Consider the following 16,281-nt stretch of genomic DNA (forward strand, 5'->3'; position numbering starts at 1 on the left):
CATGATTTTTAAAATAACACCCCCACCCTCACCCAGCACTTCAGTGGAGTTAAGAGGATTTGTATAACATGTGTGGTTAGTTTTTTATTTTATTTTATTTTTTTAAATTTTAGACCTGGGAAGAGAGAACGGTAGTTGAGGTAGTTGAGGTAGTTGAGGTAGTTGAGGTAGTTGAGGTAGTTGAGGTAGTTGAGGTAGTTGAGGTAGTTGAGGTAGTTGTTGAGGTAGTTGAGGTAGTTGAGGTAGTTGAGGTAGTTGAGGTAGTTGAGGTAGTTGAGGTAGTTGAGGTAGTTGAGGTAGTTGTTGAGGTAGTTGAGGTAGTTGAGGTAGTTGAGGTAGTTGAGGTAGTTGAGGTAGTTGAGGTAGTTGAGGTAGTTGAGGTAGCTGAGGTAGTTGAGGTAGTTGTTGAGGTAGTTGAGGTAGTTGAGGTAGTTGAGGTAGTTGAGGTAGTTGCTTCCATCACAGTGGCCTGTGGGCGTGTCTGTCAGGGTGTGTACCTCATTGATGGTTGATGTCAGAGGGTCCAGCACTCATTGTGGGTGGTGTCACCTCCGGGCAAGCAGTCCTGGGTTGTAGAAGAAAACAAGCTGAACAAATCAGGTCATTAAATCGAGTCCGGCCATAGTTCTGGCTTCTGTTCCTGCTTGAGTTCCTGTCCTGACTTCCCCCAGTGATGGACTGTGATGGGACATGTGAGCCAAAGGAACGGGTCCCTCCCTGTGATGCTTTGTATACGCTTGGTCCAGGGAGTGGCGTTATTTGGACGTGTGGCCTTTTTGGTGTAGGTACGTCACTGTGGCTTTAAGACCCTACTCCTCGAAGCCTTCAGATGAAGATGAGGAACTCTCAGCTCCTCCTGCACTACGTCTGTCTGGATGCTGCCATGTTCCCACCTTGATGATAATGAACCTCAGAACCTGTAAGCCAGTCCCAATTAAATGTTGTCTTTTATAAGACTTGCCCTGGTCACGGTGTCTGTTTACAGCAATAAAACCCTAACTAAAACAATCCCCTAAGATATTTTCAATGATGATAGTTTTGTCATCAACAGAGAGCAAAGTAGGACACAAGGTTTGGGAGTCTCTGCCCCCTCTTGGGAGTGTGGGAAAATCTAAGAGCATATGTACTGTGTGGGTAGGATGGATGGATGGTCAGGGGAATGAGGATAGAATATTAAATTTGGCTTGGGAGAAAACCCTAATATTCAAAGTTAGTTAGCATTAGTAAAAGATGGGGATCCGGTGTGGTGGCTCTCACTTGTAATCCCAGTTCCCAGGAAGTTGAAGCTAGTCTGGGTTACATAGAGATCATATCTTAGTCTTCCCACATTGGAAAACAGTAAACGAAGGCAGAAGAGATGGGTCAACAGTTAACATCACTTGCTGCTTTTCCAGAGAACCCAAATAAATTCCAGCATCCACATGGCGACTCAAAACCGTGTGTAAGTCCAATTTTAGGATGCTGCCTTCTGGCCTCTGTGGTCACCGGCCATACAAATGATGCACAGATAAAAACAGCCATACAACCAAATAAAATAAATATAAATTTCTGCAAAAAGGATACAAGAGAGATGGACTGGGAGCCAGCCAATAGGAGTTAACAGGGTAGCATAACACACTGTGGTGGAACTTTGAAACATTGTTGCTTATTTCTTTTCTTTATTAAAAACAAAACCAAAGGACCAAAGAGATGGCTCACTGGGTAAGAGTACTTGCTGTAGTCTTAGAATTTACACTTAGATCCACCCTGGCACTCATACAAATTCACCACCTGGGCACGGAGAGGAGGAAGGAGAAGGATCACTGAAGTTTGTTGGTTGCCTAGCCAAACCATGCGTTTGAAGTTCAAGGAGAAATCCTGCTTCAAAGTAATAAGGCAGAGAGTTATAGAACAGGACAGCCAATGCTCTCCTCTGGTCTCCATAAGCATGAGCAGGAACACACAGGTGTGTGCACACAAGCACATAGACTAGAGTGCACACATACACGCACACATACATATACAGCAATAACAACGTCAAACCTAAACCCTATTCCATTTTGTTCCTCCATAGGGGATTGACATTTGGCGTTCAGCACTTTATTTTTCTCTTTGGGAGTCTGTTGGCTCCTGAGGACTCAGCTGGCTAGCAAGACCTCTGAGGATACAGGTGTCCCTGTCCCCCGGGTGTGTCCCTGTCCACTGTGTGCTTATCTTTCTGTAGGTCTGACAGGGGATTCTCATGTATTCCCCTGTTTCATGCATTTCTGTGTGAGAATATTTCGAGAGTATCTGTGGCTTGCCTGGGCATCCCAGATTTACCAAGTCCAGGGCAGAGCCCCAGAGGGAGCATAAACTTTCCTGAAGACTGATGTGTCATGACTTTGCAAAGAACAGCAGAGTCAAACAGAGCAGCAAGAAGCAGGAGTGTGTGTGTGTGTGTGTGTGTGTGTGTGTGTGTGTGTGTGGTGATTGCTTCCCTCACACCCTGTGAGTTGGCAGCTTGAGCCTCTGCCGGTGGTGCACCTGATTGATTGATTTAACATTGCAGCCTCAAAAAAAAAGAAGAAGCTGCAGCATGGAGGAGCTGTAATTGTTGCTGGAGGTGGCTGTCAGCCTCTTGCTGAGTGAGTGGCGGGTGTCTGGGGGGTACCTGCTGACTCAGCAGAAGAGGTCTTTCTCCTCTGTGCTACTGCTATCTAGAGGACACCCTTCCTCCCACCTTGTGGGGGATCCTTTAAGGACTCTGGGACACACACACACACACACACACACACACACACACACACACACACACAGTATCTATTGGCGGTTTTGTTAAAAGAGCCAAGAAAGTGGTTGTACTCCCGCAATCTGATTTTAGGGAGATAAAACAGGAGCCTCGGAGCCTTGGTTGAATTCTGGACACGGCAGATAGATGTATTCTTGGCCATCTTTGTAGTTTGGCTTTCTTCTTTCTCTTCTCCACCCTCATTTGGTAACTGAACCCGGGGCTTTGTATATGGGACATACGTACATACGTACGTGTTCTACCACTGAGCTATAGCCTCAGTTCCGAAAGCTTGGGGTTTTGAAGTTGACACGGAGGGTAGGGTTAATAATAACAAGACCCTCAGTATCATTGTTCATTGTCTTGGCAGAGTCGCAGCATGGGCTTCTGCCTGCAAATCTAATGGCAAGTGAGGCGAAGTATGAGGACCTCGAGAGGACCTGATGTTCTCTCTGGGGGCAATGGAACAACGAAAAATTCCTTTGTGACCCGCCCTTAAATTACTTTGAGCTGTGGACTGATCTCTTAGTCTGTCCTTAGGTTTCGGACTTGGGCTACTTTAAAAACTCAACTCTACCCCAGGGAACACATTTTTTCAAAACTTTCACGGACTCATTTACACTTTCCCTGGCGTCGGTTTATTAGATCTCCAGTGAACATGTTTTGAGGGGGTGAGGGAGTGGGAGGTGATGCAAGGAATCTCCAGGAGGTAATGAGCGTACCTCTGCAGGGGGCTGTGGGATCATTCACAATCTAGCTGCAGGTGTCTCCTGGGAAATGACAGGGAGTCGAGGCAAAGGCAGCCAGTGGGTGTTGGATGGGCGAGCACGCATGCAGGGACCAACACATTGTGCTTTCAGTCTCCCCCTCTTTGGATTTGTTCGTTGCACGGGACTGGGGAAACCGAGACCTTAGGAAATCACTTCAAATTGTATTGTCCTAGCTGAGCTGCAAGGATCACTAAGAAATTCTGCTTCTTTATGTAACCTCACACAGTGTGCTCTTAGCAAATAGGACCACCCATTTAAAGCATAATCCACATGGGGGCGCTGCTTTGGCCCACCCATTTCAAGCGTGAAACCAAAGTCTACGCAATAGCCAGCGAGGCTTGGCTTATATCATTAAACCCTGTCCCTTGGTTTCCTGGTTCTCTCCATTGTGCCTCCTGTTCATCCAGCTCCAGCCATTCTAGCTGCCGCCATCTTGGGACATTCTCTCCAGCTCTACCTTTCTTCTGGAAGGTTCCGCCCATTGATTTTTTTTTTTTTTGATATGGTTTAAATGTGAGGGCTCCTTTCCACCACCCCCACCAACACCGCGAACCACCTTAGCTCATTGTTTGAGCACTGTGTTCCCCCTTGGTGGCACTGTTTTCGGAGGCTGTGGAACTTTTAGGGCGGGGTTCATGGCTAGCAGAGGTGGTTATGTGTGTGCCACCTTGCCTTTCCTACCAGGGTGGGGCACACCCTCTAAACTCTGAGTGAGAATAAACTCTCCTTTATGTTGTTTCTGCCAGGGCTTTGCCACAGTGACAAGAAGAGCGACTAATTCATATCTGCTTGGCTGTCCTCTCCTTAAGCACTTACTCTGTTCCGTTCTTAGTCAGTAATTCCCTTTACTGTTCTAATTCAAATCAATTCACCTACTCTCCATTTCTAATTATAAAATGATTTTGTGTATATGGGTGCTTTGCCTGTCTTTGCGTCTGTGCACCCTGAGCATAGCTGGTGCCCATGGAGGTTGTGGAGTCCAGAAGAGAGGGTTGGGAGCTGGGGATTTAGCTCAGTGGTAGAGCGCTTACCTAGGAAGCGCAAGGCCCTGGGTTTGGTCCCCAGCTCCGAAAAAAAGAACCAAAAAAAAAAAAACCAAAAAACAAAAACCAAAAAACAAGAGAGGGTTGGATCCTCTGGTACTGGAGCTGTGAGCAGCCATTGTGTAAGAAGCACATATACAAGAAAAAGAACAAGAAGCACATACAGGGGCTGGGGAGATGGCTCAGTGGTTAAGAGCACTGACTGCTCTTCCAGAGGTCCTGAGTTCAATTCCCAGCAACTGCATGGTGACTCACAACCATCTGTAATGGGATCCAATGCCCTCTTCTGGTGTGTCTGTAGACCGTGACAGTGTGTGTGTGTGTGTGTGTGTGTGTGTGTGTGTGTGTGTGTGTATCTTTTTAAAAACGAAGCACATACAAATACTGAGACACACATGTTCACACACAAAGAAAAGATTAAAAGTCAGGAAACATACATAAGCAACAGATTTATAGCAGGAGGGAGGTCAAATGAGATTTTAAAAAAAGGAACCCCAAAATACTGTTGAGTTAGTTTTCTGTTGCCCATCTACTGCTGGGCATGGAGCCTGGCCTTAAGAGTGGTTTGTTTCTATCTCCAGTGAGACTCCGTTGAAGAGAAGTGATTTTCCCTTTGCTAGCTGTTATTAATTGGAGTTAGTTTCTGGGTTAAGGATGGACATTTATGTTCTCTTCCCCACTCAGCACTGGGCTTGAACATGCAGGCCCTGTGCACTCTGCCACAGCCTGTGTGAGTTCCTGTGTGTGTCAGTCCTGTCCTGTCTAGAAGACAATCTTAGTTAGGGTTTTACTGCTGTGAAGAGACACCATGACCAAGGCAAGTCTTATAAGGATGGCATTTACTTGGGGCTGGCTTACAGGTTCAGAATTTCAGTCCATTATTGTCAAGGCAGGAACATGGCAGCGTCCAGGCAGGCATGGTGCAGGAGGAGCTGAGAGTTCTACATCTTCATCTGAAGGCTGCTAGGAGAAGACTGGCTTCCAGGCAGCTAGGATGAGGGTCTTACAGTCCACCCACACAGTGACACACCTGCTCCAACAAGGCCACACCTCCTAACAGTGCCCCTCCCTGGGTCAAGCACATACAGACCATCACAAAGATCTTATTTCCTCTGTGTCTTCCATCACTACTGACTCTTACAACCTTTCTGCCTCCTCTTCTGCAGAATTTTCTGAGCCCTGAGGGGAAGGATCCCCTTTAGGGCTGGATGCTTCAAGGACTTATCCCTGCATGTTGTCCAATTGTGTGTCTCTGTGTTTGTTCCCATCTCCTATAGGAGGAAGCATCTCTCCTGCCGGGTGAACAGGCACTGATCTAACCGTAGCAGCTGTGGTTAGGATTCATCGAACATAGCAGCAAGACGGAGTGAAGGCAAGCAGGCAACAATCCCGAAGTTTCTTTCTTCCGTGTCCTTTTATCTGGTCTGTGTAGGTGCCACTGGGCACTTTTACCCACTGGGCCATCTAGATAGCTTCTTTCTAGGGTGGGAGTAGGGGAGGGTGGGGGGCAGGTGGTATGAGGCAGGGTCTTGCTTTACATATTTGACTGGCCAAGAACTATGTAGACCATGCTGGCTTGGAACTTGTGGCAATCCTCCTGTCTCTGCCTCCTGGTTACTGGGATTGGAAATGCTCAGCATGATATCCAACTTCACTGACTGGTCTGGAATTTTCTAGTTAGACGAGTTTGGCCTTAAACTCACAGATCTATCTACCTGACTGTGCCATCTAAGTGCTGGGATTAAAGGTATAATCGCTTGGCTTTAAACTTTTAAAAGTTAATTTTAATGTGTGTGTATCTGTTTGTACAGACATGTGGCACATGTGTAGAGGCTAGAAGATAACTGCTAGGAGCGCTAGGAGTGTATTCTTTCTCACACTTTTTTTTTTTTAAGTATAAGAGTTAGGTGTGAAGGAAGTGAACTCTGACCTCTGTGATGGTATTGGTCACTGCAAACTGGTTATGTAAACTTGATCATTTACTTTGTTGTCTCTGGGCATCAATAACTCCATAAATAAATAAATAAATAAATAAATAAATAAATAAATAAATAAGTAAGTAAGTAAGTAAATCAATGCTTCATTGTTTGATCAGGGGTAGGTTCAGAGCAAAGCCCTTGGTTCCCATTGAGGCACACACTTCTCCCTCTAGGCCACTGAGAGTCTCTGAATGGCCCCCAGCAGGATCAGACATTTGTTACAATTGATGAACCCACACTGACACATCATTACCTTCCCAGTCCAGAGTTTACCCCAGGGTTCACTTGTGGTGTACACAGGATGGATTTTGACAAATGTCCAATGACAGGGATCTGTCATTATACTGTCACACTGTGTAGTTCTCAGGTAGAATAGACACCGGGGTGGGGTGGGGGAACACAAACTGAATAGTAGCTAGAAGTAGAAGAAAGAGAGAGCTGTGTGACTGTTTTAGTTTGGTTTTCCATTGTTGTGAAGAGACACCATGACCAAGGCAACTCTTATAGCAGACAACATTTAATTGGGGCTGGCATACAGGTTCACAGGTTCAGTCCATTATCATCATAGTAGGAAGCATGGCAGTGTTCAGGCAGACATGGTGATGGAGAAGGAGCTAAGAGTTCGGCATCTCAATCAGAAGCCAGCCAGGCGAAGACTCTTCTCAACAGTGACACACTTCCTCTAATAAGGCCACATCCAATAGTGCCACTTCCCGGGCCAAGCATATTTAAACCACTACAGTGACCAACTGAACAGTAAAGACAAAAACCACTTCAAACCAATGGCCAACTCAGGTGACTGCTAACTGTGTATCTCCATGTTATTGGCCTTGCAGAACAGGCTGCTCCCGCCATATACTGGACACCATAACACACAAGAAAACTTCATATAAGGACATAAAAATGAAATAAATTAAAGCCTAGTCATAGAGAATAACACCCTTCCCCTGGAATTTCCTACATTTCGCCCGCTTTCACTCATGAATAATCCTTTCTTTTTTTTTTTTGGTTCTTTTTTTCGGAGCTGGGGACCGAACCCAGGGCTTTGCGCTTCCTAGGTAAGCGCTCTACCACTGAGCTAAATCCCCAGCCCCATGAATAATCCTTTCCTCCAGCACATTTTCGCCATGAAATGAGCTATTCCAACACAGACCATGCCATACCCTTTGAGAAGTCTCCATTCTCCTTACTCTGTCCCCTCTGAATTCCTTCTCTGATGTTGACAAGACCCTTGCTTGTATCACCAGCAACAGTTTCTCTGTCCCACCTTCCTTGCCTCTGCCTCCCCACCCCTTTTTCTCTTCACCTGGAACAACCGCTGAATATTTTGCCATTTCCATAATGCCACATGGTTGGAACCAAAACATAGGCAGCCTCTCAGATGAGCTTCTTTTACTTAGTAATATGCATTTAATGCTCTTTTAAACACAGCCCAGCACATCCCTCTCTTGGGCTCACAAAAATTACCCTGGGTGGCCCGGAGTTTCAATGCATTCAAACATGCCTGATTTTATCACCCTAATGCACTCATATAATAGGTATTTATAAGAGACCTAATTATAGCTGATTGAGCACATGCAATATGATTTCACTTGTTCTCAATTCCTCCGTCCCAGCTCTCAACCTCTGGAAGATCGACCCCCTTCTATGACCATAGCAACAGACTCTGAGCCGGTGGCTTCCTTCTAACTAATGAGGGGTAAGTGGTAAGGCCAGCAAGATGGGGAAGCAGCAGCTAGGAAGGGGAAGGCTGAGGACTCAGAGACAGGGTGACCTCTGATTATCTGGAGCTGCTGCTTGAACACATTTTTGTGAGACCGCCCGCTGGCTCTAGTCAGCAGGCTGCCTTTGCTCCTCCTAATTAAAGCCAGCAGGCTCCCATGGAAGAAAACAATTTCAAAGCAAAGGGATGGGGTTGGGAGGAAGCCTTAGCTCCTCTTTCATCTCTTCTGGAAGGCTCTGAGCTTGTTGGAGGTGAAGCCCGTCAGAAAGACATGCCTAGGGAATTAAAATCTAGAGGGTCAAAGGCTTCTGTGGAATCAACTTCATTCTGTTCTACTGGAGTCTTGCGACTCCACCCAGTGAGTTAGAAGAATCTATAAATGGCACCTGATTTTAGCACTCTGACTTACAGTCCACCCTACATGGCCACTCGTACCACAATGCCACAAGATCACATTGCTATCAAGCGGGCTACCTGAGGCTGAACTTTGCCATCATATACCGGGGAAATGGAGTGTTTGGGATTTGGAGTATGAGCTCACCTGACTGCACAAGCCACTCCCGTCTGCTTGGATCCTCCATCTAGCAGCCCAGGGAAGGGCTGAGGCTATGCCTAGGTGTCCCCAGCCTTCCTCTGCATCCTGAGTCATTGCCCTATCCCTGAGCTGCTGTCCTCACCCACCCCCTGACCTGTACTGTGACCTCTACCACCTCCTTTTGCTGTAAGGCAGTCCTCTAAGGCCTTCCAGAGAATGGGGCTACCATTAGAGGGCTAGGAGCCGATCTGCTCATATCTGGGACAAGCATGACTTAGCTACTAGTTCTTCTTCCAAAGTTGCCATCTTTAAGATTCTAACGGGCACTAATCCTCAACTCCATCAGAGACCTGGTTGCTCCCTAACCCTGAATGCTGCCAAAGTATTTGTTTCTTGGGCCTGTCTTCAGGCAGCCATGCCTGGTTGGCCTTTCCCTGCTCTCAGGTTCCTTCTCATACTCCAGCTCCCTGCCACCACCTGGGAACCTTCCGTATTCATCCTCTTTCTTCTCTTCTGCCTCTTGGACTCCTATGAATACAGAAGGGCCCATGTCCAGATCTATTTTTCCTTCTACTCCTGGCATCATGGCCTGACTCAGAGCCCGTCTAACACTTCCAGGAATCTGAGCCCAGCTAGGTGAATATGTCAACATTGGCATCCAGCTTGCACCCTGCCCACCGGCCGCTCGATGTACTACACTCCTGTCTTTGAGGATGAGGGTGTGTGGGCTGAACTGGTTTCCTGTAACTCCTCCCCCACGATTTTCCATCTTCAGTTGTGTCCCCACGTCAGCCAGGACTCAAGGGGAGAGAGACACTTGTGCTGTGGAAATTAGTTCCTGAGTTAACCAACTGGCTTTTCCCCTACATTCCAAAATAGTTCCCACTGTGCTTCCCAATTTTCCCCAGACTTGGAGGTTCAGCATTCGTGACTGAATCCTGGTTCTCCAAATTCCTTCCATAATCAAGTAGCCAAAGTCATTGCCAAAACCTTCTGGCCCTTTGCTTATGAGAGCTTTATTTGTTCAAGCAAGATTTTTTTTTTAGTATATATATATTTATCATGTTTCCTATGGGATGCTGTTTTTATTTTCACACGGTTGGAAATGAAGGCGTAATCATTATAAGCATATTATATAAAAATGCGGTCATATTAAGTAATATGTATTGACCCCTGACTAGGCCTGTACTATTTTTTTTAAGTAAAGGAATCTTGAGTGCTAAAACCCTGAAAGGGAGTGGTGGATGATGGGAGCTTATTTTTCCCAGGCTGGCATTAACTGGCATGGCCCCCTTTGCCTTGGTTATTATTGAAATAGAACGTTGGTGAGAGACCATAGCCACTGTTGGCACTTTGTCTAGGCTCCGCCCCACAGTTACCTGGCAACAGCCACGTGTTCCTGACTTACCATAAAAGTGGCCGTTTGCCTCCCTCCTTATTCTAGTGCTCTCTTCTCTTCTCTTTTTCCTGCTCTCGGTTCCCAGCGTTCTCTCTCCACGTGTTCATGGTCAGGCTCTACTCCTCTCCTCCTTCCCCTCCCCCTCCCCTCCCCTCCCCCTTCCCCTCCCTCTCCTTCTCCTCCTCCCTCTCCTCCCTCTCCCTCTCCCTCCTTTCCTCCCTCTCTGACTTTCTCTCAACTCCCCTCCCCATGCCCCAAATAAACTCTGTTCTGTACTATACCATCGTGTGGCCGGTCCTTCGTGGGGGAGGGGGAAAGGATACCTCAGCATGAGCGCGGAGAGGCACGCCCTCCCACCACACTGCGCTGCCACCAAACGTCTTCTTTCCTTCTCTTACTTTTTAATAAAACACAACCACCACCAAGCTTCCTTTTTCAGTATAATACAACAGCTGCTTTTAACTGTTGTGGACATCAAAGTCACCTGCAAGATCGGTGACAGGTCAGTAGGATCAGGTGAGTGCCAAGACTGTGTCTGTAGGTGATGCATCCCCAGGTGCAGCCGGAGCTGCTGGCGTGGGGCCCACACATGTAGCTGCATTGCTCTAAATCAGACCTTCGCAGCCATCCTCGGCTATAGATCTTCGAAACGGTCTCGCTTGGCATTATTCCCACAGCGTGTGGCATTGAAGTGTGGGTGAATGAGGGATGGTACTTCCAGCTCCGTGTTTTCTGAGCACCAAGCCTGTCATCGGTGAAGCTTCCACCTAGGCACCCGAGGCCCGCGACAATGAGCTGTGAGCACTTGTGAACCAGAGTTGTCTTAGGAGGTAGGGCAAGAAAGAGAGGTGGTGGCTGAACCCAATCCCGCCACAGAGACGAACAACTGTGCATTTAATTCGGAATGTGTTCTTTAACGTTTTGTTGGCACTGCCACTTTTTAAAAAAACCTGTAAAATGTATTTATCTCACAAATATTTATTAAGCGCAAGCCATTTTCTAGCTTCTAGGGATACAGCGGGAAAGAAGGTGCAGTTTCAGACTCGGGGGACTTAGGTTTTGCTGACCTAGAATAAAGTCAACCTAATGGGGAACAAAGAACATTCGGTTATTTGGGACTAATTAGGATTGCAATCTGAGCAAACACTGATCCAAGCAATCTTAGAAATGAGCTTCAAGGTTTTACAAAATGACAGCTGTATTTATAGATGTGAGCTGGAGGAGGCTGGTAATTTTAACACTCGTTAGGAATGATAGGTGCTGGCGAAATCCAAGATGCTTTGTGAGAGAGACTGAGTGTGGCCTCAGCAGCTTGGTGATGGGGGACAGTTAGGGCGGGGGGTTCTTTGTATGCAGGGTCAGGAGAGCTTAGCAGTGATTCAGAGTTCAAGTCTAGGGTTGGGGTCAGGAATATGGGGTGTGTGTGTGTGTGTGGTGAGGGATAAAGCCCCGTGCTGCCTTCCTTCTGGCTGTGAGGTAAGTTTATCAGTTAGATCTGTAACCGAGTTGGAAGGTTCAGGTAGAAGCAGATGTCTGAGTTGTCATTAACAATAGCTTTTCAGTTATATTTTTAAATGCCCCCAATACCGGTCCAGTTTGACTTTTTTTTTCTTGGACGATTCTAATTATGGAGGGACAATGGGGCTGAAGAGACACCAGCAAATTGATGTTAACAATTTCAGCTAATGATAGCAGAGACAGAAGAACAAAGCAGAGAAAGCATAGCCCCTCTGTGTCAAACTGCCTTGTGGGTGGACAACAAGTCACGTGGATGCCCTGGCTGTAGGAAGAGCACAGCGACATGGGCCGCTTTTCTGCCTTTGCTTGGAAGCGTTGTGGCAGGGCAGGAGGTCGTGACCTATTTGGTGCATTTTTCAAATTGTTGGAGAAGATGCCCTCGTGGGAGGAGGCATAACCGTACATGCTTAGGGAAAGCAAACTCCAAACCTGGAATTAGGGTTCATTTCCACCTCATTCCACGTTCTGAAGGCAACACTTTTTCTCTCCTCCAACCAAATGAATTAAGATGGTGTACATGCAGCCCTAGCCTCATTTGGAAGACTACATGTGAAAAGGAGTAGGCAGGGGAAACCTGCAGCTTAGAGTCAATAGGGCCAACTAAATGGGGTGGGGCACTCCAGGAGGTGGAGGCAGGCGGATCTCTGAGTTCAAGGTCAGCCTGGTCTACAGAGTTCCAGAACAGCCAGTGCTATGCAGAGAAACCCTGTTTTGAAAAACCAAAATCCAAACCAAACCAAACCAACCAACCAACCAACCAAACAAACAAAAAACCCAAACCAAACAAAAAGATAACTGGTTCTGAGAATCCAAATTCTCTGACATGGAAGGTCTCAGGTTGGCCACTGAGGTAGCAGAGATTTTCATGCCTTAGAAGCACTTCTGTGTGCTACCTCTGTTCCCCACCCTGGAATGCCTACAGGGACAAATAAGACCTTGTCTCTCCTACCCCACCCATGTGTCTGAAACTCTTTTAAGAGATTTAAGAACCTCTCACCTGTAATTCATGTGATTCTAAGTTAATTGGTTTGTCTTTCTTCCCTGAGTGGTCTGCAGTCTCATCTCTAAGGTGTAAATGACAAATAGAATCTTTCCACGAGCTCTTTTTGATGGAGGGGAGGGAAGAGCATACAGGTCAGTGGAGGGGAGGCTCAGAAAGGAAAACAGGTCTGCACTGCGCATCCTCCTGTGGGGAAGGCTGTGGGTTTTGGCACAGACAGGCCCACCACTGAATCCTAGCAACTCCACTCGGACTTTGGGCAGATTTCTTAACCTTTCTTCGTCATCCTTGAAATAACAATGCCACTGATGAGGATGCTTGTTTTTACAAAATTGTGGTTGAAGAACCGATAATTCCTGGTCCCAAGTGTCTGCCCCTTCAGTACTTATTTAGCAGGCTCAACACCTGCTCCTTGCCACCTCCCTCTCTACTCACTAATTCCTCTCTTGTTTAGGGAGAAGAGCCTCCTCTGTTGTTTGGGCCTTGCCTGTCAGGGAAGAAAGACTTAAAATTGGAGAATCTATGTTGGAGTCGGTGTGAGGTTGACACACAAGTAACATACTACCCTTCGCAGGGTGCTGTGTTTTAAGGGAGGACATCTCACAGAGACAGCAAACCTCGCTACCAAGGCTGGAGTTTCAGGCTTCCATGACTACCAACATTTGGACTTGTGTGCAGGAGAGTTGGTGTCAGTGAAAACTCTTTTCAGAAACACTTCCTGCCTCTCATCATTTTTGGTGTGGTAGGACTTTTCCTGGGGATATGGGTACCAACAGAATGGAGGCAAGACTCTGTTCGTGTTCATCATGGGAAAGCCACTGGGTTTATTGAACTTACTCACAAGGGCGTGGATAATCCATTGGTATATAGCCACACCCCTGGGAAGTCCCGTGGGTGACATACAGTAGCCACACCACTAGGAGGCCCTACTCCTGTCAAGCATTTACTTCCTCTACAGGGCTGATTGGAATCTCAAGGAGAGGAGGGGCCTGGTGAGGTCTGCTGGAAGCCCCTGAATAGCCTGACCACTAAACCAGTTAATGCCAACAGGCCTGAGCTTGTGAGGGCCTCAAGAGTGTTCACCACCATAGGTGTTTTGTGTAGAGGCTGCCATGTCCGTTCTAACCTGGAAGAGAAATAACCACACTGTGCACTGATCTTAGGAAGAGGGTATTCGCATATCTTTGCTCTGGTTACAGTGTTGGGGAGGTGGGAGGAGGCTTCTCTATATAAGGAGGAACTTAAGCCATACTCTTCTTGAGCCTCAAAAGATTTTATCAGCGTTTGCTTTGGTGGTGGCTGTAGGAGGGTAGCATGCACAAGCCTGTGTGTGTTTCTTAGGGCAGTCACCTACTCAGTGGTCTGCACAGAAACCTCTATGGAGAAAACATCTGGGCTGTTCTTAAAAGATCAGTCCAACATCTGGAAGGGCATTCTGGGCTGAGGGGGAGATACAAACAAAGGCATCTAAGGAGTCGGGGTGACTGTGGGGTGGAAGGGAGGGCTGGATCACAGGATAGCTGCTGGGCCTGGAGTCCTTGGCCCTACTCTGTGTATACTTTGAACATGCTTTCCTGGCCTTGAAATTCATCTAATGAGTGCGCGCGCACGCGCGCACACACACACACACACACACACACACACACACACACACACACACACACACACACACACAGAGTCTATGCCACTCTTTTACTGAAACACTACGTTCTTTTGGTGTCAAGTCCCAAATAGTCCTGGCGTGACCACATTGTCAAGTCCATGTCTGGCTTTTTGAGAGGCACACGTAACCTGCTTGGTCCCTGAGTGACTTCACTTCTCTGATGGTCTTTGCCCATTTGCTATAAATGACTATCTCTAGCACTTGGTTAATTATGTGATTACAGCACCTAGTGACAAGGAGAAAATTAAAAAATCTATGCTGCGTTTTCTAAAGACTTTATTGCTCTATGCAAAAGAGGGCAAATGCAATTTAGCAGAGCCGCTGTGAACAAGTGCAGGCTTCCTTCCTCTCATTCCAGCCCCTCCCCTGCGCCCCAGAGAAGCCGTGTTAGCGATTTACCAAAGCAAGGAAGAGAGCAGGTGTGGAGGTAAACATAAATTACCATTATCCCTGACAACTCTGGACAGTACCGCCCATGGAGAAGGAGCTCGGCCCACTTCCTCCTGATCCCCATTTAGTTGCCAGCTGCCACGTACAGGCAGCTTCCCTCAGAGCACTGCACTTGCTATTTTTTATGTTGAACTACTCTTCTGGAAAAAAAAATCAGCTGAGTACTCAGGAAGCTGAGGAAGGATGACCATGAGTTCCAAGTCAGCTGGGTTAGTGAGTTCAAGGCTAGCCTGGCCCCGTTTCAGAGCAGGGACATTACAAAGCACAAGCAATCAAGCAAAGAAAGAAAGAAAGAAAGAAAGAAAGAAAGAAAGAAAGAAAGAGAGAAAGAAAGACATAGAAGGGAGAGATACAGAGTGAATAGAGTTTTCAGAACCAAGAGAACAGGAGTCTTCTAGCAAATGAACCACAGTGTGTTAAGATGCTGGGCTGTTGTTTAAGCTTTAGTTGCTTCTGGTAACACGGGGGTGGCATTTAAAATACTGTTTCCCCTAGCACTCAATGTCTCTGAAATGAGGACTGGCTTATAATGCATGGTGTTTTAGAATGTGTCAACGTTTAATTGCATTCCCTTTTTCACTTTTAGTGTTCCATAAAGCAATAGGTCTTAGAATAGGTGTTTTAGACCTAACGGAGTAAGGAACACTGCACACTTGTAGTGGTTGAAAAAGGAAATGAGCACACAACACGCTTGACTCCTTTTAATATTATTAGACCTTCTAGGGCGTGAATTCTCATCCCGATGGTCACCTGGACAAGGGACTCAAACTCTAGACTCTTCTAGGAAGTGGGGCAATCTCGAAAAATCTCCATAAGAATGATTAAAAAATAATTAGTCCAGGACCGAGGAGCTCTATGAGGATTAGATTTCCACACAGCATGTTTGAGCCAGACCTTCTCTGTTCAACAAACGTTGGTAGACACCATGATTCTTGGAGGTCTACAGTGGCATGAAACACCCAGTTACAGGGGGGCTTCTGGGAGATGCACACATGGTCTTCTATGCTACTACAGAAGATGGCAGACTAGGTAATTTACAAACTACCCAAGTTCATGGCCATGTCAGTAGTTACCACAGTTAGCCTCCTGAGGCTGAGTGTGTTGAGATCATCTCTGACGTTTTCCATGCTTGTTTGTTCCCTGTTTCCCACTCATGATCCAAATGTAAATTCTGGGGTTCTTGCTTCCGAGAGGCATAGACTACATTCTATAGGGAGAGAAAGGGCACAAACCACTCAACACTTGATCTTAGCCAAAAGGTCGAGAAGCGATCACAAACCACTCAAAATAGCACCACAAAGTCCCTGGAACCGACCAGAGTCACTAGGTCCCCTCCCTTCCCCCAAGGTTAAGATATCTGAGAGTCCCTCCAAGACTAGCAAAAGGGAGACTCAGGCTTAGCATTTTGGAAGGAGCAGACATCAGGCAAATTGCCTAGAAGAAACAACAACC

General features: G+C 46.7%; 1 protein-coding gene and 1 long non-coding RNA gene across 1 annotated transcript; both read left to right on the top strand.

Moving 5' to 3' along the window:
- The window catches only part of Erich1 (glutamate-rich 1), a gene marked incomplete at its 5' end in the record, with an annotated part of 52,793,804 nt that overhangs the window by 38,349,685 nt on the left and 14,427,838 nt on the right, over positions 1 to 16,281 (top strand).
- LOC120097498 (uncharacterized) lies at positions 528 to 13,432 on the top strand. Its single transcript, XR_015639987.1, has 4 exons — positions 528 to 692; positions 5,840 to 5,934; positions 8,158 to 8,240; positions 13,171 to 13,432. It is a non-coding gene; the product is annotated as an uncharacterized LOC120097498 (long non-coding RNA).

The sequence above is a fragment of the Rattus norvegicus genome, chromosome 16, assembly GCF_021556685.1.
Source record: "Rattus norvegicus strain SHRSP/BbbUtx chromosome 16, alternate assembly SHRSP_T2T, whole genome shotgun sequence".
Lineage (NCBI taxonomy): Eukaryota > Metazoa > Chordata > Mammalia > Rodentia > Muridae > Rattus > Rattus norvegicus.